General features: G+C 29.3%; 1 protein-coding gene across 2 annotated transcripts in view; it reads right to left on the bottom strand.

Annotated features, from left to right (window-relative positions):
* Positions 1-14,317, bottom strand: part of LOC111618331 (rab5 GDP/GTP exchange factor-like) — a 32,120-nt gene extending 17,803 nt beyond the window's left edge. Inside the window, exon 1 of one of the 2 annotated variants that reach the window (XM_023359828.1) lies at positions 14,226-14,317. The gene's annotated coding sequence lies outside the window, so the exon portion shown is untranslated. The remainder of the gene's footprint in view (positions 1-14,225) is intronic. The other variant, XM_023359829.1, reaches the window with a different exon arrangement.
* Between the last annotated feature and the right edge of the window lie 1,019 nt (positions 14,318-15,336).

Below are 15,336 nucleotides of genomic sequence, written 5' to 3'. Positions count from 1 at the left end.
TAAATCTGATAAGCAATCATTGAAAAAAAATTAAAAATTGAACCATCTTTATATACTCATGTTCATAATTTAAGGAATTTGCTGTATGCAGTGACTGTGCCTCATTCAGCTGTGAGAAACACATTTCAATTGGATAAATATAACAAAGACAAAATACAGTTCAGTTCAGTTATTTATTAAAATAAAAATATACGTAGTACATCCCGGTGCCGTGAAACATAACCGGGTGGGATCAGAAAAAGGTTGAAAATACAATGTAATGAGGAATACAATAAAATAAACAATTGGAATATACAAGAGGCATACCACAGTTCGAGGCATGCAAAGGTGCTACCTGCACCTGAACAAGAAAACGCGTATGTACAAANAATCTATAAAAATAAATTTGAAAATTTATTATTATTATTTAAGAGTCCTTATGCTCAAAAATGCAGTCCAGATTTTGAGGAGGCCAGTTCACATCATGTGCCTCCAGGATAATCTTGAGAGAAAATCTTTCCAATTCCATCATTGGACAGTCTATTATGTAGTGCAAATTTCCATCCGGTGTACCACAGACAGTACAATTAGGGTCGTGAGGGTATTTGAATCTACTCAAGTAAGAGTGAAAAGCACCATGGTTGGATAGCATCTGAGTAAGTTTATGGCTGGGTGAATACCATTTATTTTTTAGAAATTCCTTAATATTATTAATAAGTTTTGAAGTTATGGTTGTGTAACTATTCCAATCCATCTGCCATTCCATTAAAAGATTCTGCCAGAGCAGACTTTTGACTGTTTTATTATTAAAAGACAAAATACAGCAAGACAAGAAGTTTGGGTTCAACTAACCCATGGAAAAAAGGAAAAAATGACAGACTTGGACTTTTCCACAAAACACCACTTGTGCCATGAATGTCACACCTGTGATCCTATGAAGCTTAATAGTGTGTATGGTGCCTCAAACAGCACAACATTCTGCGTAGTGGTTCAGCATAATGTTTATGAAGTTGTCCAGCAGTTCCCAAGATAATGAATCCCACTCTTGCACAAGTACTTTTTGTAGCTCTGCAGTAGAGAATGATGTGTTGCAACCTTGAGACCAAGGATTTCCCAAATATGTTCTTCTATGGGGTTTAAGTCCATTAAATAGATGCTTTACATCCTTGAATTCCAGGTATTTCTGAACCAAGCCAGACTTATGACAGCGAGCATTACCATCCATTAAAAGGAACCCAGGACCAAATGAGCCTCTAAAAAGTTGCACATACTGCTGCAGGATGACATTTCTATAAATCTGACTGTTACTGAACCATGTTTAAACACATGCAGCAACTTACAAGATCCTAACATGATACCACCTAAAACGAGGATGCCTCCATATCCAGAACAATAACATTTGATAACATAGGCAGGATTATAACATGTGCCTAAGGATCCTCAGATGTACACTTGTTGACTATCAATCTCTACACTATAATGGGACTCATCAATAAAGAGTACAGTGGTACATTGTTATGGTGTCCATGCAAAGCATTCACTACAGAATGTATTGCAGTTCAGCATGTACTGTGCAATTAAAGGATTGTATACAACAGGCCACTTTGCATACAGACTAATGTCATGTAGTTGTCTGTAAAACATTTGCCTGGATGTGAGGTTTGCTGATTGGGGAGAAAGTGTCGCGACAGTCGAGCAGTCAGCACTGTCGTGTGGGAGCAAAAAAACTTACTGAGACAGGTTCTCCATCATATACCGTTTAATAAATATAAAAATTTTTCTTACAACAAATCCTTAAAACGGCGTAACACCTATCCAAAGTCGAGCAACAAGTTCTTAACACTAAAAGTTCAACTGTTCTGGCGATAGTTTTTCTTCTGGCGATGGAGGTGTGAAGACGTCGACTCCAGGCTGCACAACACTATTTGAACCGAGGTCTTCTATCTACAAGGTGGACTTTAGTGATCTTAATGGCTCGGGAGGGTGAAGACAAGTCCTCCAAATATCTGACAAGTTCTCGTAGGAGAATGTCCGGATGACAAGAATCCTGGAGAGGAGCACTGCGAACCAAAGGCCAAGAACTACGAACCAAGAACGTCACATTCTTTTTTTTCGCGGTTTTTATAAGTATTTTCTGGGTCCCAGATCGAACATTCCGATAGGTTGATGCCGATCTGCCCCCGCTCCCTAATTGGTCCCCCTCCTCGTTATGAATTGTAATGAGATCAGTGCCCAGATCGCGGAGTGAGTCAACTCCGATTGACAATTTGATTCCTATCGAAGATGTTCGATCTAAGTACTCAAATTCATCCATTGTTTTAACCTGAGTAGTTTGACTTTCTTAGAAATTTTTACAGATATGTCCTTATACAGACATAAAATATTCATTTTGCGTTTGACGGTTTCTTTTTACCATATTATAAGAATAATAATTATAATTATAATTTTTTTCATACGAAATTAAAACATTTTCGGTGCACGAATTTCGACCCACTTCTGGAATCTCACAGACACAGTTATTTCTGATGTTGCTGAGAGGTCTCTAAGCGGTTCACTTTATGTACTGGTGGAATGGCATTAGGCATTTATGACCAATTACTGGTCCTGACATGTGGGTGGCCTTCACTGTATTACATTTGAACATCTTGGCTAAGTTGAAAGCAGTTGCAAAGACTTGATGGAACTTCAGTTCCTGTGATACTTGTCTCTAAGTTTGGCCAGCCTCTAATTTCCCAATAATCCTGCCATGCATAATGTCATCAATATGTCTTCTTTGGGCCACAATTACAGCTTACAAATCAATTTTTGCAGTTCAATAATAATGATTACACATGCATTGCAGTAATAAACTCTTATAATAATAATTCTCCAAACTGAGAGAAAACACTTTTACACAGATTTCCTTATTAAATTTGCATATATCTATATCACTCCCTTCAGAAGTAGCCATATAGCATTTCTACTTGCATTTTGTTCCTTTATAGCACCAGCAAATATGCATACTTGTGAATTCCTTAAATTATGGACATGAGTGCACATTAAGCTACATATTATAAAATATGATTTATTTTATAAATTGATAATAAGGCCTTTTTCAATTGTCAGTAATTGATTTGGACCAAATTTAGCACAAAGGTACTGACCATACATGCCTTAGATTAGGTTAAAAACAAAATTTTACTTGTAATTGCCTCTTTTGTGTTCCTTTTAATTTTATTTGCAAAATAAGATGTGTTCTGTTAATTATGCATCATATTTGTTAATTTAGATATACAGACTCAAGGTTTATAGTCAGAGGCAGACAGTGACAGTATTGGTATGAGTGATAGTGTACAATTATTCATTGTACACTATCTTTGTTTCTTCCACGCTTTCATTGTATTGTAAATTATTTTACATTTCAAGGTAATTTGATTACCTTGAAATGTAAAATAATTTACAATACTCTATTTTTTCTAATAATGTAATGACAATTTTTTTAATTTGTTAGTATATTTGGACATTTTCCAATTATTTCAATATCTACAATGTATATAACAGTGACCTCTATTTCTAAACCAAGTTCATAATTGCAAGCAAGATTTCATTTTGAACCATTTTAAAGCATCCTCTACCTATGTACCAAATCTAGTTCAAATCAACAACTGATAGTTGCAAAAAGTTTCTTGCGAGTTATTTTCTCTTTTTTCCCTCCTGATTGATAGCTCATTTTAAACATATTAAATAAATCTATAAAAATAAATTTGAAAATTTATTATTATTATTTTAATTTCTCAGAAAGTTCAAAAACAGAAACCAGAACAAATTCCAAACACCAACTTCCCAATCTCATTGTATTTTATTAATGTTTTTTTTTTTCTTGAATTAACTAGAATAAACTTTTACTATCATATTTTCAATCAATACAGAAACAAGTGTCAGAATACAAAATCAATGAAATGAACAACAGCACTAACAAAATAAACAGTTAATGATTATTGATTTCTAAACGTACTTTCCAATTTCAAAAAATGATTGGGAATATTACAGAGAGAAACATCTATTTCTTCAGTTGATTTAAAGTTAAAATGGTTTGTCTTTTAATTAATAAACTAATATCTTACAATAATACGAACACATCTGAATTCTATTTGCCAAGTTTTTTCTTTTTATTCAAACGTTTTCAGCCTATTTGGATAGGCCATCCTCAGGTTTTCATTTATCGTTCCAAAATGGAACCATTCATTCAAATTTTATTTTGATTNGGTGCACGAATTTCGACCCACTTCTGGAATCTCACAGACACAGTTATTTCTGATGTTGCTGAGAGGTCTCTAAGCGGTTCACTTTATGTACTGGTGGAATGGCATTAGGCATTTATGACCAATTACTGGTCCTGACATGTGGGTGGCCTTCACTGTATTACATTTGAACATCTTGGCTAAGTTGAAAGCAGTTGCAAAGACTTGATGGAACTTCAGTTCCTGTGATACTTGTCTCTAAGTTTGGCCAGCCTCTAATTTCCCAATAATCCTGCCATGCATAATGTCATCAATATGTCTTCTTTGGGCCACAATTACAGCTTACAAATCAATTTTTGCAGTTCAATAATAATGATTACACATGCATTGCAGTAATAAACTCTTATAATAATAATTCTCCAAACTGAGAGAAAACACTTTTACACAGATTTCCTTATTAAATTTGCATATATCTATATCACTCCCTTCAGAAGTAGCCATATAGCATTTCTACTTGCATTTTGTTCCTTTATAGCACCAGCAAATATGCATACTTGTGAATTCCTTAAATTATGGACATGAGTGCACATTAAGCTACATATTATAAAATATGATTTATTTTATAAATTGATAATAAGGCCTTTTTCAATTGTCAGTAATTGATTTGGACCAAATTTAGCACAAAGGTACTGACCATACATGCCTTAGATTAGGTTAAAAACAAAATTTTACTTGTAATTGCCTCTTTTGTGTTCCTTTTAATTTTATTTGCAAAATAAGATGTGTTCTGTTAATTATGCATCATATTTGTTAATTTAGATATACAGACTCAAGGTTTATAGTCAGAGGCAGACAGTGACAGTATTGGTATGAGTGATAGTGTACAATTATTCATTGTACACTATCTTTGTTTCTTCCACGCTTTCATTGTATTGTAAATTATTTTACATTTCAAGGTAATTTGATTACCTTGAAATGTAAAATAATTTACAATACTCTATTTTTTCTAATAATGTAATGACAATTTTTTTAATTTGTTAGTATATTTGGACATTTTCCAATTATTTCAATATCTACAATGTATATAACAGTGACCTCTATTTCTAAACCAAGTTCATAATTGCAAGCAAGATTTCATTTTGAACCATTTTAAAGCATCCTCTACCTATGTACCAAATCTAGTTCAAATCAACAACTGATAGTTGCAAAAAGTTTCTTGCGAGTTATTTTCTCTTTTTTCCCTCCTGATTGATAGCTCATTTTAAACATATTAAATAAATCTATAAAAATAAATTTGAAAATTTATTATTATTATTTTAATTTCTCAGAAAGTTCAAAAACAGAAACCAGAACAAATTCCAAACACCAACTTCCCAATCTCATTGTATTTTATTAATGTTTTTTTTTTTCTTGAATTAACTAGAATAAACTTTTACTATCATATTTTCAATCAATACAGAAACAAGTGTCAGAATACAAAATCAATGAAATGAACAACAGCACTAACAAAATAAACAGTTAATGATTATTGATTTCTAAACGTACTTTCCAATTTCAAAAAATGATTGGGAATATTACAGAGAGAAACATCTATTTCTTCAGTTGATTTAAAGTTAAAATGGTTTGTCTTTTAATTAATAAACTAATATCTTACAATAATACGAACACATCTGAATTCTATTTGCCAAGTTTTTTCTTTTTATTCAAACGTTTTCAGCCTATTTGGATAGGCCATCCTCAGGTTTTCATTTATCGTTCCAAAATGGAACCATTCATTCAAATTTTATTTTGAAATAAGTTAACAACTTTTTGTAGATTACATAAATAAACAAAATAAATAAAAATAAAATATAAAATATGTCATTAAACATGCTACATATTATCAAAAATTAAATAATGAATTTTACATGCATCTAAATTATAATATAATAACTTTAGATGCATGTAAAATTCATTATTTCATCATTCATCATTATTTCATTATTCACCATTCATTAACTACAATGTATACACTTATTTAGCTAATTTTGTTTTTTGTTACAAATTTAAGAATATACTCTACCATACAAAATCAAAATTACAGTTGGCCAACAGTCATTTATAATAAATATTAAAACATTTTGATAACACTTAATGTCTTCATCTATCTGTCATTTCAGTCATCAGCAACAATTCAAAAACTAATTTTCACTTAGAAACAACCTTTTATTTGAGACTAGGCCTCTGCAAAAAATTGCAAACGGTAAAAAAATGTTCTCTGGTGATGGTTATGCTAAATACTATTAATTTACAACAATAATTGATTAAAATCAAAATTACAATTGGCCAATGGTTATTTACAATAAATATAAAAATATATTGAAATCACTAAATGATGACATTTAGTGCCGTATCCATTTGGAGGGAGAAAAACAAAATACTTGCAAGTTTCAAATGCTAAAAAGGAAAGCTTAGAAAATCAGTGCATGACAAATTAATAAAGGTCTATTAAAGTGGTTTTTACAACAAAAACTTAAAAAACATGACTTTTAGTGATGGTTAATATAGGCTAGTCAAAAGTAGAAATGTTAGAAAAAATTTAAATGCAATAGAAGTTGGATTGAGATGTTTAAAAAGAGGCAGAGTACTGGAAGCTGAAAAATTGCTGGAGAAGCATCTGCAATAAACATGGATGTGATAGAAGACTGGATGCAAAATAAGTGGCCAAAACAGAGAAAATTTCCAAGATTGTGAAATCCTTAATGCAGATGAAATGAATCTCATTTTTTTAAGCTTATATCAAATAGGACACTAAAATTCAAATAAAAAAGGTGCAGGAAGAAAATTATCTAAAGATCAAATTACTATTCTGCTAGTAGCAAATCTCATGGGAATGAAAAATAGAAAATTGTTAGTAATCAGTAACTTGAAAAAGCTAAGATGTTTTAAGAATCAATAGCTATCAGTAAATTACAAACCCAACTTAATTAAGAGCTGACATTTTCTGTGGCAAACTGTAAGAATGGGACAAAGAACTGCAAACAAATGAAAAATTTTATTATTGACAACTTTCTGATGCATCCTGCACCAAGAATTTATATTGAAGTAAACTGGTACAGTATTTATGTTCTGCAATACACATTTAAAACAACAGCCTTTAGATCAAGAAGTTATACACAACTTAAAGAGTAATTATCAGAAAATTCTTCTTTAAAAATGATAACTTCTGTAGATGATGGCAAAGAAATATTTTTTGTAAATCTTCTTAATGCAATAAACTTTATCCATATGGCAAAAAAGTAGAGGAGAAGGTGGTATTATGGAACACTGCGGGTATTATGGAACCACCCCATTTCGAACTGATAATAAAGGCGAACTGCAGCGGAATGTGGCTGAACTGAACTAGGCAGACATCCATAGCAAGGAGAAAACCCGTTTTACTTCAGTTAAACAGTTGTTCGCATTTAATCAGCAAATTTGTTTTTTTCAAAATTCGCTAAGTGAATTTAATTATTTTTAAAATATAAATCGTGAAGTCGTAGGTTCACTGGTGCATGTATTCCGTTCCAGAGACTTAGGGGTACATATTAATCTGTGTGATGTTCACGTTTTTTAAATTTTGGTCTCGACAGACATAAGTTAATTCGAGATGGCGATGCGTGAAATACGGACCCCATTGGTGCTTTTACTGTAATATGGAACTCAACTCCTTCGAACTTTCTATTTGCAAGCACACATTCCTCCGGAGCTATTTGTGAAAAAGACACTAGGTAGAAAGTCAATTCTTCCTGAGAATATCGAAAAAAAGCTGCTGGAATATATATTGTTGATGGAGGTCATATTTTTCTATTATAAAAGCATTTTTGCGATAAAATACATTGGAGTAAATAATTTTGTAATTATTTAACATTTTTTGTCCTTTCCTATTTGTTTTTGGCTACATTAAAGCATTTTTTTGAAAATATACAGTAAGGTTCCATATTACCACCCGATTTTCTCTAAGCCTACTTTCGGACTTTTTGTACAAAAGCCTTCAAAAACCATACTTATAATTACACTAGTGAAAAATCCAATTAGGAACATTTAGTTTACTAGTTACCAGTACTTTTCGCACAAAAAATGTGGGTGTAGTTATGATACCTTGTTTACAATTCACTAAAATGTAATTGGGGTTCCATAATACCACCTTCTCCTCTATAAATGCAAACAGTAGTAAATTGTTTTTGACACACTGGCTATGTACAAAGCAACGGAGAAAAGTTCAGTCCAGATGATAACATCCTAATCAATGAACTTTTGAAAAAAGTGAATTTGAATTGCAAGGCCAGCATGCCAAAAATTGCTCCCTTTTTCTCAGTTGCTGGTAAGGGCAAAGGAAAGGGAATACACTTTTTTTTTTTTTTAATAGATATATGGCAATAGAAATGAAATAAAAAGTTTTCATATTTTATATAAGACTATTACAAACAGAAAACAAAAATTATTCTCGCATAAATACAAATATGTAATAAATGCAATTTTAAAGAGTAAATTGTAATCATTATGTAAATTGATTTCTATCATCATCTAAATTTTCTGTTCAGCCAATAATACAGCTAGTTATGTTGAAATTTCTATGCCATTGTTGAATATAATTAATTTCTAATCTATTTTAATTTTGAGAAAGATTGTTCTCCATTAGCAAGGGACACAGGAAGGATTAAAAGAATTCTCAATAATATAAAAACATTTGGAAAATTTTCAATTAATTTATTTTTATAATTATAATTATTTGCCTTTTGTCCTATAGTTTAATTAATCTTCTTAATAGCTATTTTTAATTTGCTATAACTTTTAATATAATCAACTGAGGAAGGGTGATAATCAGCCCAAAACATACATATGTTTTTTAATAAAATCTCAGTGAGCTTTCCAATTGAAAACAGTGGTCTGATAAGTCCTTAAAATTTATAGCAAATTAAAAATAGCTATTAATAAGATTAATTAATTTTTGTCAATATAATTTAAAACTTTTAGTGACAACATTTTCTTTTTAAAAATATTTCTAACAATTAAAAGTTGATTGAATAAATTGAATGGCTATGAAAATTCTTATCAACCTCAATTTCATATGCAAGTCCTGACAATTTTTCTTAGAAATAACTGCAGAATCTTTATCAGCTAACAGTTGAATATCATAAAATCTCAAGNATCATCTAAATTTTCTGTTCAGCCAATAATACAGCTAGTTATGTTGAAATTTCTATGCCATTGTTGAATATAATTAATTTCTAATCTATTTTAATTTTGAGAAAGATCGTTCTCCACTAGCAATGGACACAGGAAGGATTAAAAGAATTCTCAATAATATAAAAACATTTGGAAAATTTTCAATTAATTTATTTTTATAATTATAATTATTTGCCTTTTGTCCTATAGTTTAATTAATCTTCTTAATAGCTATTTTTAATTTGCTATAACTTTTAATATAATCAACTGAGGAAGGGTGATAATCAGCCCAAAACATACATATGTTTTTTAATAAAATCTCAGTGAGCTTTCCAATTGAAAACAGTGGTCTGATAAGTCCTTAAAATTTATAGCAAATTAAAAATAGCTATTAATAAGATTAATTAATTTTTGTCAATATAATTTAAAACTTTTAGTGACAACATTTTCTTTTTAAAAATATTTCTAACAATTAAAAGTTGATTGAATAAATTGAATGGCTATGAAAATTCTTATCAACCTCAATTTCATATGCAAGTCCTGACAATTTTTCTTAGAAATAACTGCAGAATCTTTATCAGCTAACAGTTGAATATCATAAAATCTCAAGTAATTTATTGTGATTTTCTAATTGGGAAAATTTTTCCTTCTTGGAATTTATACAAATATCCACTAAATAATTAAAAAGCTTATTTCAAAGTTTTGGAGGAGTGAAGAATTATTATATCTTCTCCATCGTAATCATATTGTTTCTCTTTAAGCTCAATTCTGATAATAAATATTAAAACATTTTGATAACACTTAATGTCTTCATCTATCTGTCATTTCAGTCATCAGCAACAATTCAAAAACTAATTTTCACTTAGAAACAACCTTTTATTTGAGACTAGGCCTCTGCAAAAAATTGCAAACGGTAAAANTATCCACTAAATAATTAAAAAGCTTATTTCAAAGTTTTGGAGGAGTGAAGAATTATTATATCTTCTCCATCGTAATCATATTGTTTCTCTTTAAGCTCAATTCTGATCCAGGGTTCAAGCTCAAAATCTGGCAATATTTCCATGATAATAGCTATTTCTTTGGCACAGCAGAGCATTTGTTCATCATTGAGTCTTATAAAAATATAGCATTTTTAGTTCATTTTTAGGGAATGCCACTAAAAATGAACTAAAAATTTTGATGAATTCACATAAGACTATATTTGAGCTCTCTAATAATTTTGATGCTATCTTAATTTTAGATAATACTTCATACCAAATAATAACTCTGCACATAAATTTAAATTTAGATATTCTAAATACTATCGATTTACTTTTGGTTTTAGTATCTCTATCTCTGTTCATCCAAATAAATTTTTAGTAGCATATGATATACTTCTAAATTATCTCTCTTTTGTTTTAATGCTTCAATACAACTTTCCCATCTTGTATCACTTACACCTTTTCAGTTAAGGATGTGTTATATTTTAAAGCACTTCACCTGTTAGTGGAACTAGAAAAAAATACAAACACTTCTTGCACTGGTGGAAAAAAATATTAATGATTTCTCCAGAAGCTGCCACTATGTCACTCGCAACAAGGTTCATAGAATGGCATAAGCAGGGAACAAAAAATACTTCAGGATTTTGATTTACAATTTGTTTTTGAACATTGGAATGGGCACCTTTCATATTGGCTTAATTATTTTAGCCCTGACCACACATATTTTCAATTTTTAGGCCTAATAATTCCAGTTCTTGCAATGTTAATTCACTCAAAACAGCTCCAGTAGTTAATTTCACAGACAAAATCTTGCTAAAATATTCTTTGGGTAAAAACCTATAATAATCAAAGACATTTGCTTGATTTTGTTGATATCTGTGCATTCTAAAGTTATACTATAATATTTACAATCATTAATGATAACAACAACAGTCTTTCAAACCACTTGACCCATTGGACAAATAAGATTCATTTTGTATATCTTTACTTAGATAATGTGAGAATTCTGCTGTGCCAAAGAAATAGCTATTATCATGGAAATATTGCCAGATTTTTAGCTTGAACCCTGGATCAGAATTGAGCTTAAAGAGAAACAATATGATTACGATGGAGAAGATATAATAATTCTTCACTCCTCCAAAACTTTGAAGTAAGCTTTTTAATTATTTAGTGGATATTTGTATAAATTCCAAGAATGAAAAATTTTCCCAGAAGACCTCTTAAACATTCACTTGTAACAGGTTCAAATTTTAATAATAACTCCAAGAATTAAAAAAAGTTATCATTGTTTGCTGCAAATATTTTATCCGAACTTTCTCTTGATGCTAACAGTTATGAACACATACATAACTGAATAACTGATATTATCCTCTTAAATATATCTCATCAATATTATCATTTAAGTTTTAAGATTCTAGCAAATAACAATTCTCTATAATCAACAGAATGCAACTGAGAACTAGAAAAAAATTGCATTTGTTTGTCTGACTTCCTGAAAAATGTCAATGCCAGTGCATCCTGGCATGGTACAAAGTAAAAACAATAGTGTGCCAATTTGACATATTGACATTGATAAATTATCAAAGAAGCCAACTAGTAAATTATTTACTTGTTGTATATTGTAATGAATAAAAATTTCAATATGTGATCCGAAAATGCTCCTCACTCCACACAACAGCCCTGTTGAATGGTATAAAGAAGTGTTAAAAATGTGCTCTCTTTGCACTTATTAGATGCATTTTCTGAATACAATTTTGAAGAATATGTCTGGATAGTTGAGTGTTATTAATAGATAAGTTTTGACCAACGATGATAATATATCTTCAGTGTCCTTAAATGATGTGAGATTTTCTTTGTGAGTTTTGTGACATGGGCAAGAAGAAGAGAAAAAAACAAGGTGAAAAAGTAAGAAAAGGGCCATCTGTGGTCTTAAGAAAAAAAATAGTCACTACAGATAACGAAATTATTGAGGATTAAGATAATGCCAAAATAGCTTATGATGGTATAAAACATACCATTAAAACCTATTTCAAAAGTTGTGCAAAATATTATTGTTTGAAATACTACTGAAAATATTATTTGAGTTTTTTTTCATATATAATATTCCACAAGATATTTTAAATAGTTTTGACAAAGTGGAAATGTATGTTACTGAATGTTATTTAACTAGAAAAAAATTGACAGATGAAAATAATGGACTCCTTTGTATAATGATGCACAGTACTTTAATACTTCCTATATTATACAGTAGTTCATATTACCTTTAGTTTTTCAAAATTAAATTGTGTTTTATTTCTTAGCAGAAATAATGAACATCAGTTATAAAGAACCATTTCAAATAATCCATATAAGTTTGTTTAAGCAGATATAATACTGTACTCTTAAAATATTTATATTAACTTAAAACAGATAAGTTTTAAGTTACAAAGTAAAAACAATAAATAAAATCAACATTTTATTTACTTATGAAATTATTTTTGGATTTTTATTTTAACTTTTGATTTCATAAACTAACAAGGAAAACTTTAAGAGAAAAAATTAAAATAAAATTTAGTCTATTAAACATCCTTATATAAAGCCTCAATAAATTTCTTGTTTTTGCTTTATTTATACAGAAATCCAATTAATTTTTTTAATAACAGAAGATATTTGTATGTGAATTCTAGAAATAAAAGTTACATGCAAAAAGAAAGGCCTTTATCTCATATCTATATCATATAAATTATGATTGGAAACACTCTTCAACAACAATGCAATGACATATGTTTAGTCAAAAAAATTTATATTCAAGGCATAGTTGTTTTTTTTTTTTTTTTTGAGAAATTAAGTTAATTTTTCATGCAAATTGTTAATGACATATAANGAAAGACTACTCCGGAAAAATTCCTGGGAATGTTTCGACCCAGTCGGGATTCGATACCGGGTCCCCCACAGCGGTATGCTGCCACCGTGACCGCTCCACCATTTGGCCAAACCATTCGGATCAGATGTAATTTATCGATTTACGAGAAAATAAGCAAATGTTCAGTGATCCGGCAATGTAGATAATTTGCCTTCGTTCTGGTTCTTTACCTGCCGGATTAAGAAACTTGTGCTGTATAACTTATATGAAAATATTAAATTTGCATTATAATTATTGTCATACAAAATAAACGAAAAATCTTTTTGTAATGTACAGTATAATAGAAACATACATTATTAAAATTTGGCATTTATGTATTTTCAACATGATGCCACGTTCATTGGCCGTTAGCTTAGTGGAAAGTGTTCATTGTCAGTTACAAATAACAGTTTCAAATAATTGTATTAAATACACACCAGATAATATTTAAAATTTAAAATAACAAATATAATTATAAACAACTTCAGAAATCATAAAATAGTTTCTATAGTATCTGAACTTTAACCTAAATAAATAGGTACAACTAAGGTATATTCATTCTGTATCTAGAATTCTATCTTTATTTTTGTTATAATTAATAACCACAAAGTATAGTAATGATTTGGATCAGTTAGTGAAACCAAATAAAAGCAAGTAATTGCTCTGGTTATATATGAATTATGTTTGCTGACTCATTTACTGATTTGAAAGAGTATCTCAAAATTCCACTCAGAAGGTCAAAGACTAGTAAATTTATTGCTAACACACCAGGAATTAAGTGTATATAATTATATAATTTCATTTATTAAGCATATTTTAGCAGGAATGGAAATTTATTAATCAGATCAGACGTAAACAGTTCAATTATATTGATAGAATGGTGAAATTGATGACAGATCCTGAACTGAATCAGAGGCAAAAATCACGTGAAATGATTGAAATATACAAATATTTAATACATACAAGAATTACACTTACTTGTTAATTTCACCCTGTCACATGAACCATCTTCTTAGTCAACAACAAACGCCACCTATCGGTTCCAAAGTAATGACGTCACGGCGACGAACGAAATTAAAATCGGGAAAAATAAGATAAAAAAAATAATAATAAAATAAATTTTCTTTATATAAATTTTTATATTTTTTATCTTTTTAAAATTTGCTAGTTGCTATCACCATAAGCATTTTTATTACGGATGAGTCATCGATTTTAACAGGATGATGTCAGATAACTATTGGCAGATAGAGTTAACAGAACTTCGTAATATTTTTCCTGTTTACGTTTTATTAATAAAAAGATGATAATTATGTATAATAATATAGGCTTTTTAATTAAAATTCTGCCAAATTTAATTAAATTTCGATATTAATTGTTTAACATCGGTTCTCTATAATGAATAGAACAATATCCCGCAAACAATTGATTTATTTTCTGATTTTCCCGACTATTTAAATATAAATAATACCAATGTCGGGCCCTATATTATTTTTAAAAAGTATTAGCAAAAGCGTAATGATCTACAAATAGCCGGTTTAGAAGTGTAACGTGGTTATTTAAAGCAACGATGAATTTTATCCAAAATTTTTGATATTTATTTGTAAACTTTAAAAATTTTAAAACAAATAAAATTTAAATCTGTAGTAATTTTCTATTATTATAATAACGAAAGTGAAACATTTTTATTTAATAAAAATAAAAATTTAAACTTCCTTGTGATGCAGTGAAGACAACTAAACAATTTTTTTCTGTACTGATTATGCAGGAAATTTTTAGTTTTTACGTTTTTTTAAAAGAAAATTTAAATAATTTACTATAACTATATTTAAAATAAACGTATATTTTTTTATCAAGAACGCTTAAAATTATAATTTTAATTTATATACATATAAAAATCGCGCATTTACTTGTTAAAATTTCATTTAATATTGTATTTTGAATCTAAATAATACTCGTATATAATTTTATTTTAAACAGAAACTATAATATTTATAAAGAAATATTTTTTTATGTTTAAATTCTTTTATTTTAATGTTTAAATTTATAAATGTGTCAAACTACTGTTTATTTACATCGCAAATTAGGTATA

The sequence above is a fragment of the Centruroides sculpturatus genome, unplaced genomic scaffold (assembly GCF_000671375.1).
Source record: "Centruroides sculpturatus isolate CEXI.00-Female unplaced genomic scaffold, Cexi_2.0 scaffold92, whole genome shotgun sequence".
NCBI classification, from domain to species: Eukaryota; Metazoa; Arthropoda; class Arachnida; order Scorpiones; family Buthidae; genus Centruroides; species Centruroides sculpturatus.
This window is presented reverse-complemented; position numbering and strand designations above follow the sequence as displayed.